The sequence below is a fragment of the Hetaerina americana genome, unplaced genomic scaffold (assembly GCF_022747635.1).
Source record: "Hetaerina americana unplaced genomic scaffold, ioHetAmer1.1.p SCAF_5, whole genome shotgun sequence".
Classification (NCBI taxonomy): Eukaryota; Metazoa; Arthropoda; class Insecta; order Odonata; family Calopterygidae; genus Hetaerina; species Hetaerina americana.
In genome coordinates this window covers 53,361,058-53,377,053 of record NW_027287095.1, presented here as the reverse complement: position 1 = coordinate 53,377,053, position 15,996 = coordinate 53,361,058, and the positions used below count along the sequence as shown (strand labels likewise).

At 40.5% G+C, this 15,996-nt stretch overlaps 1 protein-coding gene across 1 annotated transcript in view; it reads right to left on the bottom strand.

Moving 5' to 3' along the window:
* Positions 1 to 15,996, bottom strand: part of LOC139693688 (uncharacterized) — a gene marked incomplete at its 3' end in the record, with an annotated part of 305,211 nt that overhangs the window by 162,022 nt on the left and 127,193 nt on the right. The window lies entirely within an intron of this gene.

Genomic DNA, 15,996 nt, shown 5'->3' with positions numbered 1-15,996 from the left:
GACTGGCGTAGAAGTTCAAGGGAGAGGGAGAATGCGGGAAGGGGAGGAGGAAGAAGAAGATCCAGCATCAATGGGAGAGTGGTGCTAAAGATATGAATGATGAGAAGAATATGGTTTCTCTTGACGACGCGTCATCAAAGGAAACTTGATATTTTTTTCAGACTCGAAAACCCGTTCGCTTGATTATTAAAAAAAATATCTTCTACAGTATTTAAAAAAAATATATGAGCATTTGATTATTTGTACCTATTTGACTCGCACCGAGTTCTTCATTTAAATGATGATGACATTAAAATGGCATTTAAACGAGATGCTGTGGCAGTAATTTGTTTGATCGTAAAAACTAACACATCGCAGGAACCGTTATCAGTGGTTCCACTGCTTGGTATGAATAATATATTGCGAGCGAGCATTTGGGGAAGATAGTAAGGAGGAGTAGAGGACGCAAAGAACTACCGAGAAGACAAAAAAATGAAATTCCTACAAGAAAAAGGTAGTGGAAGTTGCGAAGGAACGGACTCGTGTAGAAATTAAGAGACACGCTGGGAGGAGAAGGGAAAACAAATTAAATTTCGAACTCACGAAGGCTGATGCTAATGACGTTGGAACCAGTAATGATGGAAAGCTACTGCTCCGTCCGAAACAAAAATCTTGAAAATAAGTACCTCATTATACATGAATCTGCAAGTCAAGCACGCGTGCCGAATGAAGCAAAACCTTCATTGAGTGATGCAAAGTGCCCAAGCTGGGTTGTCACCATTAAAAAATTCTCCTTCTCCCAACTCCCCTTCTTTCCTCCCAACGGAGAGAAGCAGAGGCAAAATAATTTCCGTTCTTCAAGGGTGGGAATATCGGTCACGGAGGTGGCGACGAACTTTCAAAATCCCGCTGATGGACTGCCATTCGGCACCTGCTCGAACCGCGGCGGGGAAATAAAAACCATGTTTCGACGATTCGGTTTGACGGCACGGCTGCTTTTATTACTGGGAGGGACGGGGGGAGGTTAAGGTGAAAGGAAGAGAGAGAGAGAGAGAGGGGTGAGGGGGAACCACTCGGTGAGGAAATTTTTGGGTCGTGATGGGAAAATGTGCACACGAGATTTGTTTTTCCAGGAATACATATTTCTTTCCAGAGGAGCAAATAAAAAACAAGAAAAGCCCATATCTCTGACCATGGCGGCAGGCAGCGATGCAAAATTGAAATGTCAACGTCGACTGCATATTATTCTCCCCGCTTTTGACGTCGAGAGAGGAGGCTTGGCGTAGGACGAAGGTTGGTGGGAGGGGTGGAGGAAGGGAGGTGGGTTTTGGCCCTTGGAGGAAGGGAACGGAATCAAACGCTTATCTTTCCATCCGTCACTTAGTTCGCCCACTCCTTCCGCATCTCTCCCGCCCAGCTGTCCCCGTGGCAAAGGCAGAACACTCATCTCTCCAACCTTCCAGCTATCATTCTTTCATTGGCTTCGGGCAGAGGGATGGGAATCAAATACTTTTACCGCCTGCTACCTCCTCTCTGGATGCGTGCACAGCTTTGCTAGTGCACATATTTATTTATTTAAGGCCGAGTCTATGATACCAACCATTCGAATCATATTAAAATAACGATCATGGGTGCCTATTTACTTTAAGCTCAGCGATGGATTTCGATTCAGTCAGACCAGGAGACTTTTAATGTCGCAGATATTTTCACAAATATACATCTTACATGTGACGTTCACGACAGTTCTTACTTCGCGATGCTTGTCGTGTTATGAAATTCTATTATTTTGACCCCAAATATTTGAATAGTGTTACATCAAGAAGATGTTCCGAATGTTAGCAACAACATATTAAAAGTTGTGATACCTTCATAGAAATACATCCTTGGATACATGAAATATGGTTTTCTTTGTAGCCTCCGTAGGAAATTTATGGAATTTACGCAACCCATTTAAAATGAAAGATGTAACTTGGTAATTCCACACGAACTTTATAAAAATACGACCCAGGTTAAGACGTTGGACGTCATCATCAGGTGACAGAACGGTGGACGTCATCATTAGAGACCTGAAGACGACGTCCAACGTCGAAACCTAGGTCGTATTTTAAGCGATTTCGTGTGGAATTACCAAGTTATTTCTTTCATTTAAAAAATACAATATGATGCTGCGACTCAATATTTAAACCACCAAGAACATTATAAACACATTTTATTTTATCATTCTACTACACAGGTTTATTTTAGTCCCATTCTGTTTCAAAGGTTTGGGTAGAACGTTTATAATGGGTTAACGTTCCCCGGAGGTACCGAGTCGCGCCAAGGGCATAAGAAATTATAAGTTCTATAAAAGTGGATGACATAAAATTGATTGACGAATTTACCTTAAGGAAACATTAATATTTTAGCCGCAATGCAAAAAGTCGCAGGATCGTAAACCCCGATTGCCAAGCGACCTCTCACCTGCGTCTGCGCCTCCTTTATCCAGCGCCATCTAAAGAGCTTTCGCGGTCCTTCTTTATTTTTTGAAATTTCCCTTGTTAATGGGTGTTTTCCTGCTTGGGTTTTACGAGAATCTTTTATACCTTGATTTACAAGGTACTTTTCGCAATGAATAATGTTTTCCTTATGTTATCACTTGGATATTTATATTCTTCATCATCCCTTGAATAACATCTTGGGTTGCCGGAAATGCATGTCATGACGAAGAGGAATACAACCCTGAAATTAAATGGTTCCATTTCTCGAATGATGTCCTTCTCTTCATTCTCAACGATCAGGAACGATGCGAGCAGACAAAGAAACTATTTTGCACAGGTCTGACTTTGCGTGCAAAACAGTTTGTATTTTCAAGGTCTATCGACGATTTGTTTGTTTGAAATCGCGTATATTGGCACGTTAATCTATTAAATGTCTCTTCATTAATTTTAATTTATGCCAAATACTTGGAGATTTGCGAACAAAATTTGTAGGTAGGTGCTTCAAACTAAAAGAATTTATTTCGAAATCGCTTGGCGTCTCAAAGGTTCTGGTGTAGTGATGATTGGCATCTGCTACTCTTGTCACTAAATATTATCTACCCATCATCTGATGCAAATAACGAAAGAAATAAGTGTCCATTTTAACTTCAAGATAGAAAATTCCAATGCTGACCATGTTCGCTCCCTACGTCATCCGGTCTTTCGCAGGAACTCTTTCTCCTCCCCACTCATAATCAGAACTTGTGTGTCACACCACTATGCGTATACACATTATACAAAAATACGTAAGACTTGAATTTCATGGAATTTTCTCTCAATTATAGAGAGTTTGGTGATCGAAAATAGTTCTGTATAGCCCATGCAAAATAGACTGTCTCGTATCACAACAATATTAGTTTTAGCGATAATAAAGAAATATATTTGTGTGCAGTGCAAAACATTATATTAATACGCAATTCAGTCAATTACCTACTTCTGTTACTCGTTGGTGCCCCAGTGATTGAACGGTAACTACAGTATTTACGGTCACATTACACACCAATAAAGATATAACTATAAGTAATGACCGTTTGCTTGGTAACTCACTATACAATCACAAAAATGCATTTCCATGATCCTAGTGTCTAAAATCGATTTAAGCTCAAGCCGGTTTTCGAATACATTTCACGAATTATAATTAGATATGAACAAAAAAACTTTGGCATAACGGTAACCTATTGAAAGCAATAAGCGAAATTCAAAATTCGTTATACACGAAATAATTTTGGTACACCTCCTAAAATTTTACTAAAAAATGTTATTTTTAGAGTCATTAGATCCCAATATGAATCTTAGACAGCATTTAATATGCATACCAACACACCAGTCACCGACTATTGAGATACTCTTTTTCGGAACAAATTTACATGAAATATGGCAAGTATGTTGATGAAAAATTGCCAGACCTCATGTCGAGTACGTGTTACATCATGCTATAGGAAAAATTCAGCCGTTTTATAGCAGCTCGTCAACTCGGGAAATGTTTTTACTTCATAGAAAGGGGAATGACGGCCAGCTCAGGAGAACGGGTCACTCAAAGAAAATACTGAAATAGCGAATGAAAAGCACGTAGCCTTGGTTTGGTGTGAGCTCTTCCTTCATCTATCAAAACCTATTCTGTCGGTTGATTACTGTGATGGCAATTTGGCAAATTCCAAAGTAATCAAAAATTTTAACGCCTTTCTAGATAAACAGGATGACCAAATATACTGCCAAGTGTGCAGAAACATGAAATGCTTAAATTAAGACGTACAATTAAGGATCATCAAGGCAAATATGAGTTTCACGCAAGAAATGCTTTGCGACCTATTTAAATAAAATTTCCAAGGCTACTCGTGATAATAAGTAAAATTATATTGATCAAACGGCATTCTTGCAGAAAAGTTGTCCTTCATGGAGAATTTTTTGAAGGAAAATGTGTGGTAGGTCAAATGAAGCGATTAAGTTTATCCCGAAACTACAGCACTCACGCCCAGCGTCCGCCTGTCGCATGTCCCCTTAGCGGATCTCTCGCCGTGATGGCACAAGGGCAAAAACTCGGGCAACCACGACAGCACACGAGATTACTTGACGGGGACAGCGGAGTGAATGCCTGAGAAAAGGAGATGTTAGTTAAAAATCCCACCGCATCGCACACTCGCCACTCCTCCCACTCACCCTTTCCGGCGACCTTAACTTTCCACCTTCGTCCACGAGATGGCGTCAATGGTTTCTCGGCATCCCCCTCCCACCCACTTTTCCACACTCCCCGCGCCACAAAAGCTCCCAGTTACCTCCGGAGGCAATATGAAGATGCGCACATATCTCCCGACATCCTTTTACCTCGCCGGCGCCTCCCTAAAAACCCTTTGATATCAACTCCGAAAACGTTTCCACCGCGTCCTCATCCTCATCCTTCCAAACTAAGCTTCCTGGACCATTTTATCACCTCCCCGACTCCCCAGGCCTTTCGGGATCGTCAGCGACCGGGAGGTAGGGGGAGGGGGGGGGGTTGGAAGGTGAAAGGGGGACATTCTCACTCAGTCTCTACTTTCTCCAAACATTCCACCTCGTCAACCACGCCGCACTCAAAACGGTACACTTTTATTCTCACTCATCTTTAAGATGCATGAATTCTTTTTCATCCTCCACCCCTGCCCTGACTCCTTCAAGGACTAAGCTGTTTATTTTTTTTTGGAAAATTTTCACAAAATTGACACATTTGCAGCTTTTGCAAATGATAACACGTGTGATGAAGGGGAGTAAAAAAATTCTTCCGCACCATCAAATATTCCCCTGGATTGATGTACCGTGTACGTTGTAAGGAATCTTAGGTGGCGAAAGTAAATACGGGGGGAGGATGAAGAGAAAAGCATTCCGTTTTGTTTTTCTATCAGTAGTTTTCCGCACGTATAGTTTTACTTCTGAACACTTGCGGACGGGCTACGTGCACCGAGGTGCTTTTTAATTTGATTGCAAAATTCACGAGGGAATTAATACAGTCATTTTTAAATTCCTATGTTTTTCACTCATCTGGCGGATACTGTAGACTCCCCGTATGCTAAAAGCCTTATAAGATTATTAATTATGCCACGCGAATTTTAAACTTCGTGGAAACGATTTAGTTTTTGCACTGACTGGAAAGGTTTCAGGATCTGTTTTTCCATTTTCCTTCCTCAAACACTTTAAGCATCCTCAATCCACTCTTCACGCTCATCCATTTTCTCTACAACCGTGGTCCTAATGCCTACCTTGTCCGTACGCAATGATCACTTCCATCTTCCATCAGTCAGGAGATCCTTTTGGAACACCGTCAGCACCCATTATGTACAATTATCCGACTTCACCACCAAAATTTCCCCATCTCTCGCGAAGTGATTATTCCATTGAGTGAAAGTGAACACAAAAATCGTGGAAGTCAGATAATGTAGTTGTGGATATGTTGAGGGGATAAACAAGTATGATCATTTTCCGGGAAACAAATTAGCAATAAAATTACAGACTCGAAGGTGGTAAGGAAAAATCTAAAAAAATGTATCTGTTGAGAGATAAAAAGGAAGGGAACACAGATTTACTTGGATTTGAAAAATTGAATTTCACTAATTATTAATGATTTCTAGGAAAAATAAATTGAAGACTTAAGTATTAGTGAGCATTATAAGTGTGACCTACTACCATGAATTTTGGTGCTTCAAGGCATATATATACTACCTTGATCAAAAATTTCCCGGAATTTATTCAGAAAATTAAAAATACAAGTTTATTCATCTAAATCTATATTGTCCCCTTCAAAGTAATCCCCATCGACTGCAACACACTTATGCCAGCGCTTGATCCAATCCTCGAAACATTTTTTATATTCGGTTTTCGGTATGTCCATCAGTGCTTCCTGCGATTTTTCCATTACTTCCTCTCGGCTGCTAAAACGCGTTCCCCGTAATGTTTTTTTTTAACTCGATTGAACAGAAAGAAGTCACAGGGAGCCAAATCAGGTGAATTCGGTGGCTGTTGGATGGTATTTGTTGCATTTTTCGTCAAAAAATTACGAATAATGATAGCACTGTGCGACGGTGCGTTATCATGGTGCAAAATCCACGAGTTTTCTGCCCACATTTCTGGTCTCTTTCGGCGAATTGCTTCACGCAAACGTCTCATAACGCCCAAATAATACTCTTTGTTTACTGTCTGGCCTTCTGGCAACAATTCATGATGCACTACACCGTTGTAATCCATGAAAACCGTCAGCATTGCCTTCTTTTTTGACTGAAAACGACGTGGTTTTTTTGGTCTCGGCTCATTTGGTGAACGCCATTCACTTGCCTGATGTCTGGATTGCGTGTCGTACTCATAAACCCACGTCTCGTCTCCAGTAATGATCCTTTTGATGAATGTGGGATCGGATTCAGCCTCGCAAATCATGTCTTTTGCGACGTCAACACGGTCTCTTTTTTGCATGAAATTGAGGTCTTTTGGCACCAACTTTGCTGCTACACGACGGAAACCCAAATCATTAACCACAATGGCTTGGGCGGATCCATAGGCAATGTTCAAGTCCTCCGCTATTTCTCTGATGGTTAATTTGCGGTTATTGACCAACATTTCTTTTACTTTATCAATTTTTTCACCGACTTTCGATGTCGATGGTCTGCCACTGCGTTCATCATCTTCGATTGACTCACGACCACTTCTGAACCGCTCGTGCCACTGGTAAACGACCGTTTTTTTTTAGAGAATCGTTGCCGAAACACTTTTCCAACATTTCCAACGTCCGTAGTAGTAGTAGTTTTGAGGGGAGGCGACCGACAGCTGAGGTCATTTGCGCCATAGGGGATGGATAGGAAAGGATGAAGGGTGGAGAGAAACCCGGCGTCGGCATTAGCCTACTCTTTACGAAAGGCGCCAAGGGGTCCGCGGCTTAACGTCCCATCCGACGGACAGCGTACTCACTCAAAGTGCCCTCCACAAAGCACCTCAAGTAGGGATAATAAATTTAATTTTAAATAAATTTGAAATTTAATACAAGTTCGTTGTTGCAAATTTAAATCCATTTCTGAAATTGTAAAAAATCGCCAACACACACAGAGATAGATGTACTCTTGGCTACGTAACTTGTGCAAATGTCAAGTTATGACACTAAGATTTAAAGGGAATATCAACAACAGATGTACCAATTTAACAAAAAAAACAGAACTCAAATCGGAACGATGGGAGCGCCACACGGTGGTTATTCCGGGAACTTTTTGATCAAGGTAGTATATATATATATATATATATATATATATATAAATGTATATATATATATGTATATATAATATATATACATATATATAAGAGTGTCATATATAATATTATTATTAGCTCCTCAATTCCTTCTTTCCGCAGAAGTAGGTTTTTATGTTTTCTCCTATATTTTTTGGCTCACGCCATCTCGCTCCTTCGTTTTCGTTATATATATATATATATATATATATATATATATATATATATATATATATATATATATATATATATATATATATGTGTGTGTGTGTGTGTGTGTGTGTGTGTGTGTGTGCGTACATGGTGTAGATAACACGTAAAAGGGCACTCACATTTTAGATTGTTTGAGCTTTCGGCTTTCTCTGAGGCCTTCTTCGGGTCGTGGGGAATTAAAGATGACGGTTAAGGGTGGGAATTTCAAGAGATCGGAAAGCTAGTAGACATGCGGATTCGCGAGTTCTCACCTGAATTGGGTGGGGCTTCTAGGATGGCTAGGGAGAAACACTGGTCGAAGGAAAGGTTGTGGAAATTTGCGTGTGAAGGGATATGAAGAGAAGAGATTGAGGCAGAATTACAGAAGTATCTCTATCAAAACCTATCCTGCTCCCTTTCACAACTCCCTTTCGAAACATTAAGGACCTTTTTAAGATGGACAATATCAACAGCGTTGGTGGGGTTCCTCAAGAATCATGAGATGTTGTGTCTGTATGGATTCACTCGGTTCATGAAAACAAGTGTCAGAAATTAACGTGATTCGCGCATCTGTTTTTCACACTGGAGGTGGTGCGAACATAAAATGCTTGCAAATGGCAAAAAAAACAACTCTTGTTGGGTGCACTGGATTTTTCCTCACCAATCGTTAAGTGAGGTGGATCATATGCGCGAGAAAAAAATATTTGTAGATCAAAAGCAAGCTTTGCGATATGTAAACTAATAAATACCCATTCGTCGTTTATCGTGTGCAGATATATTATCAGCCGAATGCTTTCCAAGTGGCATGCCAAGAGAAACAGCAGTCATATTTCTATTTCTACTTCCACACACAAAACATTTCATGTGCACATTATCATATGCGAACATGCACGATTTCATTGGCCGATATGCGTCGCTTTCGAGAAATTCTTACTTTTGACAATACTAAAAGTACACCGGTGATCTTTTAAAAAAATGAATGAATCCAGTGATTGAAAAGTAGCGGCGAGAACAAACTTAAAATCTGCAATCAAAACGAATTTTTGATACAACTCGTCATCCTAACTGACCCTCCTCTTAAAGCCATCATTGTTGGTTTCACTCCCGATCTCGAAATACTTAAAACCTACTCTTTTTACTTGAATGTAATCAATAAAATACGAAAAAAACGAAACTTTATCACATGGGTATTTGAAATTCATTAGTTAGGGGCGTGAAAAAGCACGCACTCCCTAAAAAAGGGTTGGTGAATGAAATCCCCGCGTTGAAATTCCGTCATGAATGAAAAAAAACGCAAGTACACAGAACATTCCCGTCAAGGGCTGCCTGGTGGATCGCGGCACTTCGACAGACACCGTTCATCTGGCATTCCCATCTCTATATTGTTCTGCATTGGCCCCATGAAGGTTCGAGGGACGGGTGGCCCATTCTACCGTCCCCTCGTGTCCGTCCCCTCCTCTCTCTCCCCCAACCGCCGGGGACCAGGAGGAATGGTTGACGCAGCGGACGTCCACGTCTCGCATTTAACTTCCTTCCTGTCGATAGCGACACATGAGAAGAATATGACTCTCTCACTTTCGTATCTCCCGAAAAGTTACTATCTCACCTGTGGCCTGCATCTTTCCCTCTCTCTTCATTCTCTTTCTACTCTAGTTTACTCTCCTCCTTATATCTACTTCCATCTATTTCACCTTTTCACCATATCTCTCCCTCCCTCTCTTTCTCGTATTTCTCTATCCCTCTCTCCCTATGTCTCTTTCTGTCTTTCTCCCTCTCTCACTCTCCCTCTCACACTCTTTTTCTCTCTCTCACACTATTTTTCTCTTTCGAACTCTCTGTATGAATCTACTTCTCTTCTTTATCTTTCTTCGTGTATCTCTGACCCACTCTTTTTCTCTCTCTCATTCTCCCACTATCTATCCGTATCCTCTGACCATTTCTTCTCGCCATCCATTTCCCGAAGTTATTAAGTGTCTGCAGCGATCGCAATTCGGAAGGTGCAAGTAGGTTCGCGTATGAGCTGGTTTTGTTTTAGGGGTAATCTCCGGTCTAATCGATCCCGGATTGCGAAGCGAAGGGGGGGGGGCAAAGGTGGACCAGGTTATAGAAGGAACGTGGATTCGCTGTTTGCCGATGTGCCGCTATCTGATTTTCACATCCCAATTCCAGCCGACCTGATTACTCCATTCGTCGTTTATTTTTGTGGCCGCGACTCTAATCATCAACGAATGAACGGATTCCTCGATCTCCTTTTGACCTCTTCACAGCGTAAAGGGAACGTTTGATGTATTTTGAACGCGGACAACGCAGAGCTTAAATCAGTTGTCGCTGAAAAATAGCTCGTATAGGAATGTTACAGGGGATCGAGATGGTGCGGGGGCTAACGTACTGGCTTCCCACCCTGAGGGCGCGGGTTCAAATCCCGGCGGTGTTGAATATTTTTCAGAGGTATCTCGATCCCTACTTGAGGTGCTTTGTGGAGGGCACTTTGAGTGAGTACGGCGTCCGTCGGATGGGACGTTAAGCTGCGGACCCCTTGGCGCCTTTCGTAAAGAGTAGGCTAATGCCGACGCCGGGTTTCTCTCCACCCTTCATCCTTTCCTGTCCATCCCCTATGGCGCAAATGACCTTAGCTGTCGGTCGCCTCCCCTCAAAACTACTACTACTAGGAATGTTACAGCTTCGTAACTTTCTCTTTTATTAAAGTCGAAATTTCATAGCCATGACGTGTCCTCCGTATTTAAATATTTCTTCTCTCTCTATGCTATTGGGTAATAGTATACGAACTAAAACACATGTTTGGTTATCTCATATGTATACAGACAAAGTTAAGCATTTTGCGAGCATATTTTATTGGTGTTTATTGAACAATAATGCAAAGAAACGAAATTGTACTTATTCATAAGCGTGATAATAATTTCATAATAAAATTCGTGTAATCATATTAGATGTAAGATAATGCATACGGGTGTCTCCATAGTAATGGGAATACCTTATTCCCATTTTGTCAACATTTCAGTTCCCTTTACATATATGAAATAATTGATTTATTCCGACATTTCACGACTGATATTATGAATTTATTCGCGCTTTTTCAATAATAGAAATAAAAGATGTTTATAAATGCAAAATTGAAGCGCTTTACATACTTCTCATGAGATTTTGCGACCACAAGAATATAAAAATAGAACTATAGAAAACATAAATCTACGACAATATCTTCAGTAAAAGTTGGAATTATCCTTAAAGGGGAATGATGGTGACATAGAAAACATGCCAAGATAACTTTTAATTCCTCCATCAGAAAATTTCAAATGAAATTAGCCTCGATAATCGACCACAAGTAAACTTACTCGTCTCGTATTTTATTAGCGTCTTAGTGAATAGATCATATTTTAAGATTTCGAATTCTTTAAATATTTTCACAGAAAGAAGTCTATTGAGAAAACGAAAACATAGAAATGATGTTTCCTTCGAGGATATTTTGAATTGCAACTGCTCGCTGAGAAATTGCGAACGTAGAAGTGAGCGGGAGAAATTGCAAGGGAAGGAAGGCTCAGGAAACGAAGGAAAAAATGAGTAATTGGAGCAGAGAAAGTGAAAACATGAGTACACATGGAAACAAATGTCCACGTGTTCCCACTTATGTATAATGTGTGTGTATATATGTATATATATACATATATACACACACATACATATATGTAGTGATCTTGAACCTGTGTCAATCAGTTCATACATTTTCATATACATAGGATAGAATGAAAAAGTCAAAGTATAAGTGTGGTTGTACATATATATATATATACACACACACATACACGCAAATAAAAAATTAGAGGTTGGTAATTGATTTCCACTCTTATAATTTCTTTCGGCTAGACCAATCTACCAAAATTTGAAAGAGGTACAATTTTCCTATATTTCCCTAGCTGCTGCGTGCTAAATTTATCTTCAAATTAACAATTGAAAGACTGATTGAATTTCAAAACAATATCTCCGAAGAACAGAATTACTAATGTAAACTTTCATTCACTTTCATGAGTTCTTTAATCACCTTTGTGCGAAGAGAACAGGCTTTAATAGCGCGTCAATTACAGTAATATCTCGTTAGGATTCGGCTGTTTCGGGAGAACCGCACGGATAAAGCATCATAAAGATAATCTGACAAGAAAATTTTTGAGAAAAATTACCATCCACGGCAACGTCATATCAAGCTAGCGGCAACCGCACGATTAGTTCCGAGAACCGAACCCGATTTCCCACATGAAAATGCCATTGCATCGGGAATCACTTTATGGTGACCTGATTCATTCCAACACGCCGAAGAGGAACGTTTTCATAACACTGAATGATTAAACCCGACCGAATTTTGGGATCCCTCGGAATTTCGGGACGAGAACTTAAATAGGGAAGCCGGCTAGGATGGGGTTAAAACGAGGCAAACGCTGTAATTTTAAAATAGTTTTTTCAGCGCATATTTTTTTGGTAATTTGGAGTACCGCAAGAGAAAATGTGTTGCCATAGCGTAGCGATGTTTTCTTTTCATCTTCCTTGTCCGCGTTTGCCCTCTCAGGTGTGTTTTAGTGCCCTCTTCAGAACGGGTCATAGATTTCATCCCTCCGCATTTCTCTATTCCTCGGCCCGGCGAGTTGAATAACAGCCAAGCCTATTTTGCTGTATTCGCTTGTACGTGGTCTTTTTCCGCCAGAGACAAAAGGAGGATATTTCTCTTTAACAAATTTTGAAGCCGGAATTAGTATGTCTATTTTACTTCTGCCTATTGCGAGGTGCTGGTTTTATCTATCAAACAATTGCTTTATAACTATAGCTACCATCCAGCTTCTTTTGAGAGCTCACCTTGTGTAAAGTCCAGTTTCTTTCCCTCTCTCATTTTCCCACGAATATCTCCCCCCCCACTTCACGTAATGCTAAATAAACTTGGATGAGCTGAAGGGTACTACGGGGAGTCACTCGGATTTGAATCGGCGGTCGCTGGGCCGTAGATGAAGGTTGTAACCTATGGACTACCACGTCTCACGATACCTGAATCATTTAAGAAAAGAGTTTTCAATATTTTGATGTCCTTCTGTTGTTTCCGATCCCACGATATCAAACAAAATAGTCCATCAACATGCTTGGGACTTGAACATATTAGGACTTGAACACGAAGTCTCCGGTCAAAAACCGACCTCCCTACTCCTCAGGGTTATATTTTGAATGATCAATTATTACTGCTGGACACGTTGGCTTGGGTGTAACACCTTTAAGCTGTTAATCCAGTGGTCTTAAGTTTCGTTCTTGCCTGACCGAATTTCCTACGCTTAGTGCCTGGATGTTTGTGATGACCCTTATTGCTTTATCTTGCTTAATAATCCTAATTGCTGTAGGGCTCTTACATTCTTCAAGCGGATAGGGTCATTGCAGTACCGGGGAATGCAAAAGACACAACGATGCTATTATGTCTAGTACAACCGCGCTCAATGGGGAAGTGTAAATCACTAAAAACTCGCTTCCGAAACTTGATGGTGTATGAATTCATCATTTAAGTGAATTCTAATCAATGTTCCACGTCGTTATATCATTTTTTAAAATATATTCAGGTGTAAATGAACTACGGCTTGCACAATCATTTCCGTTTTTTTTCCAGTGAATTATAATGGCGGAAAATGCTATAACCTCTCATGTATTTTGAAATTTCTGGTCAATTTCAGTGTGATCATAACCACTCCTGCAAATTTCGGCCATGTAAGACGTATGGTAGTGATTTAGAATTTGTATCAGTCGGTACATGCATTTTTATATAAATAGGATAGGATGAAGAAGTCAACTTAGCTACGTATTTTAGCATTGTGTATTAAATACAAAAATAAATTAAATGAATCTCTAATAATGTTTGACAGATCGATACCATAGCTGAAATATCGATTCCACCTAGCTCGCGCTTTGCCCCTGCACAGAGCTTGGGTGTGGGTAATTTTTCTTGCTCTTATTTCCACGTTATAAAATCCGTTGTAGAAGGCCATAAGGCTGTCTTCAGATTTTTGATAAATAAATAAAAAATATAATCTTCGAACTTCACCTAAAATCTGGTGGCAGAAAATAAATTTCTTGGCGTTACCCTTTGCGCAATAATTTCAGCTGCTTGCGTCCACCGCGGCTGAAAATCCCCCTTCGGGTTCGCTTTTTTCCACACGGCATTGGGCAGCGGACCCCGGTGCGGAGTGACAAACAGCTACCCAGCGTGTGCGCCGGATCGGTGGGATGAATGAATATTCAGCTCCCCGCGCTGAAGGGCGTCCGATGAAAAAATATATACATATATGTAGGACGGGGGACACGGGGAATAAAAATAAGGTCTGGTCGGATGGAGGATAGCCCGCAGTGGAGTATTCTCCACAGGGGGAATGGTTGATGGTTCTCACGGACGGAGTAAACAGTAAGGGTGCCTTCGCGGTCACCACGAAAACTTGGACCTTTCTGTGGTGAAGGGAATGACAAAAAAGAAAATAAACATGCATATGTATTCACGTAAAAAATGCTTACAGGGGTGCTTGATCGTCTCTCAGAGTTTAAGGAGAATTGGTCAAAATTGGTACAGTTTAACACTCCGACCTTGCTGCCACAACCAAGCACTGTTTGACTCGGTGGCGTTTTGACTGCGATTTCCACGAGATTTTGCTGTACTATGTTGATTCTCCGGGCGATTAGGAGTGGCGGTATAACTTTTCCATGCTCAACATGCAATTCCTATTATTTTTCACTTTCTGCCATTAATATAAAATTAATCAATTCGGTTCGATTCCATGGAGATCTGAGGTTTTTTTTATCCCATTTAGAGAGCAAGCAATATCGATAATGAATAATCGATATGGATAATACAACATAGCATTTCATGCTCATGCGTGAGGGTTTGAAATGCAAAACAAGGGCATGGCGATTTCGTTCCATAGATAACTTTTCGATTTGAAGTTAATATATGCAAATACTACAATACTACAAATAGAATACCATCACGACGCATATTAATTTATACTTAAATAACGTCCTAGCACAGGAGTTCCAGTTAAGAAATATATACATTTTATTCGGCCTCGCAAATTCCATGGGTTGCAAAATTAAGGCGACCACTATGCAAGTAAATCGATCTTTGGGATTGACTTTACGTCATAGTTTCCGACTGATTTACTAAATGTGCCTTATACTTTGAAAAATGACGATCGTACATTAGATATAGTATTATAGTGTATTGAGGAATAGTCCCTAAATCTATCAACCCGAGGGTTGCTTTGATAGGTGCGGATAGGGCCTACCCTCCAGCCTACATTGTACAAAACACAACGGTGTGTGAAATACACACATCAGGGAAGGGTGGCCATTTCCTTTTCCTGTACTACCTATTGTTCCTCAAGAAGATCGCGGAATCGAAAAACCACAGCTTTTGGACTTCACGGCCCCACTGGACTACCACGTCTCACAAGAAATAACGATTCAGTGGTTTTAAACTCAAATGCTACATTATTAATTATTAAGTAATATTGTTCACTGTCTGGGAAAAATAATTCATTTACTCCGTATTATATTACGTCCAATTACGTGGGAAAACTCAGGTCAAGTGTACGAACTCATAAAAAAACGCTAATTGTCAATAAACTATTCCGAGCAAATAATGAGTTAGACATCTGACATTTTATTTCGTCTCCGGTAGGTAAAATCTGAAAAACTCCGTGTGGAGGTGCAGTTTTGAATGACTTACAACCTTGGAATTCTTAAAGCGAATTAATTAAGTGTAAAGAAGAATTCCATTATGATTGAAAACTATTTAACTCAAGGATATCTGGGGATCGGGGTGGTGCGGTGGCTAACGCACAGGCTTCCAACGAAGATTGCCCGGGTTCAAATCCTGGAGACAACAAATATTTTTCAGTGGTATGCCGATCCCTAATTGAGGATGCGAGGCTTTTGTGGAGAGTACTTCGAGTGAGTCGGATTGGGCGTGACTACGGACTCCTAGGCACCTTTCAACAAGAGTCGACGCCGGTTTTCTCTCCGCCCTTCCTTTCACATCCAT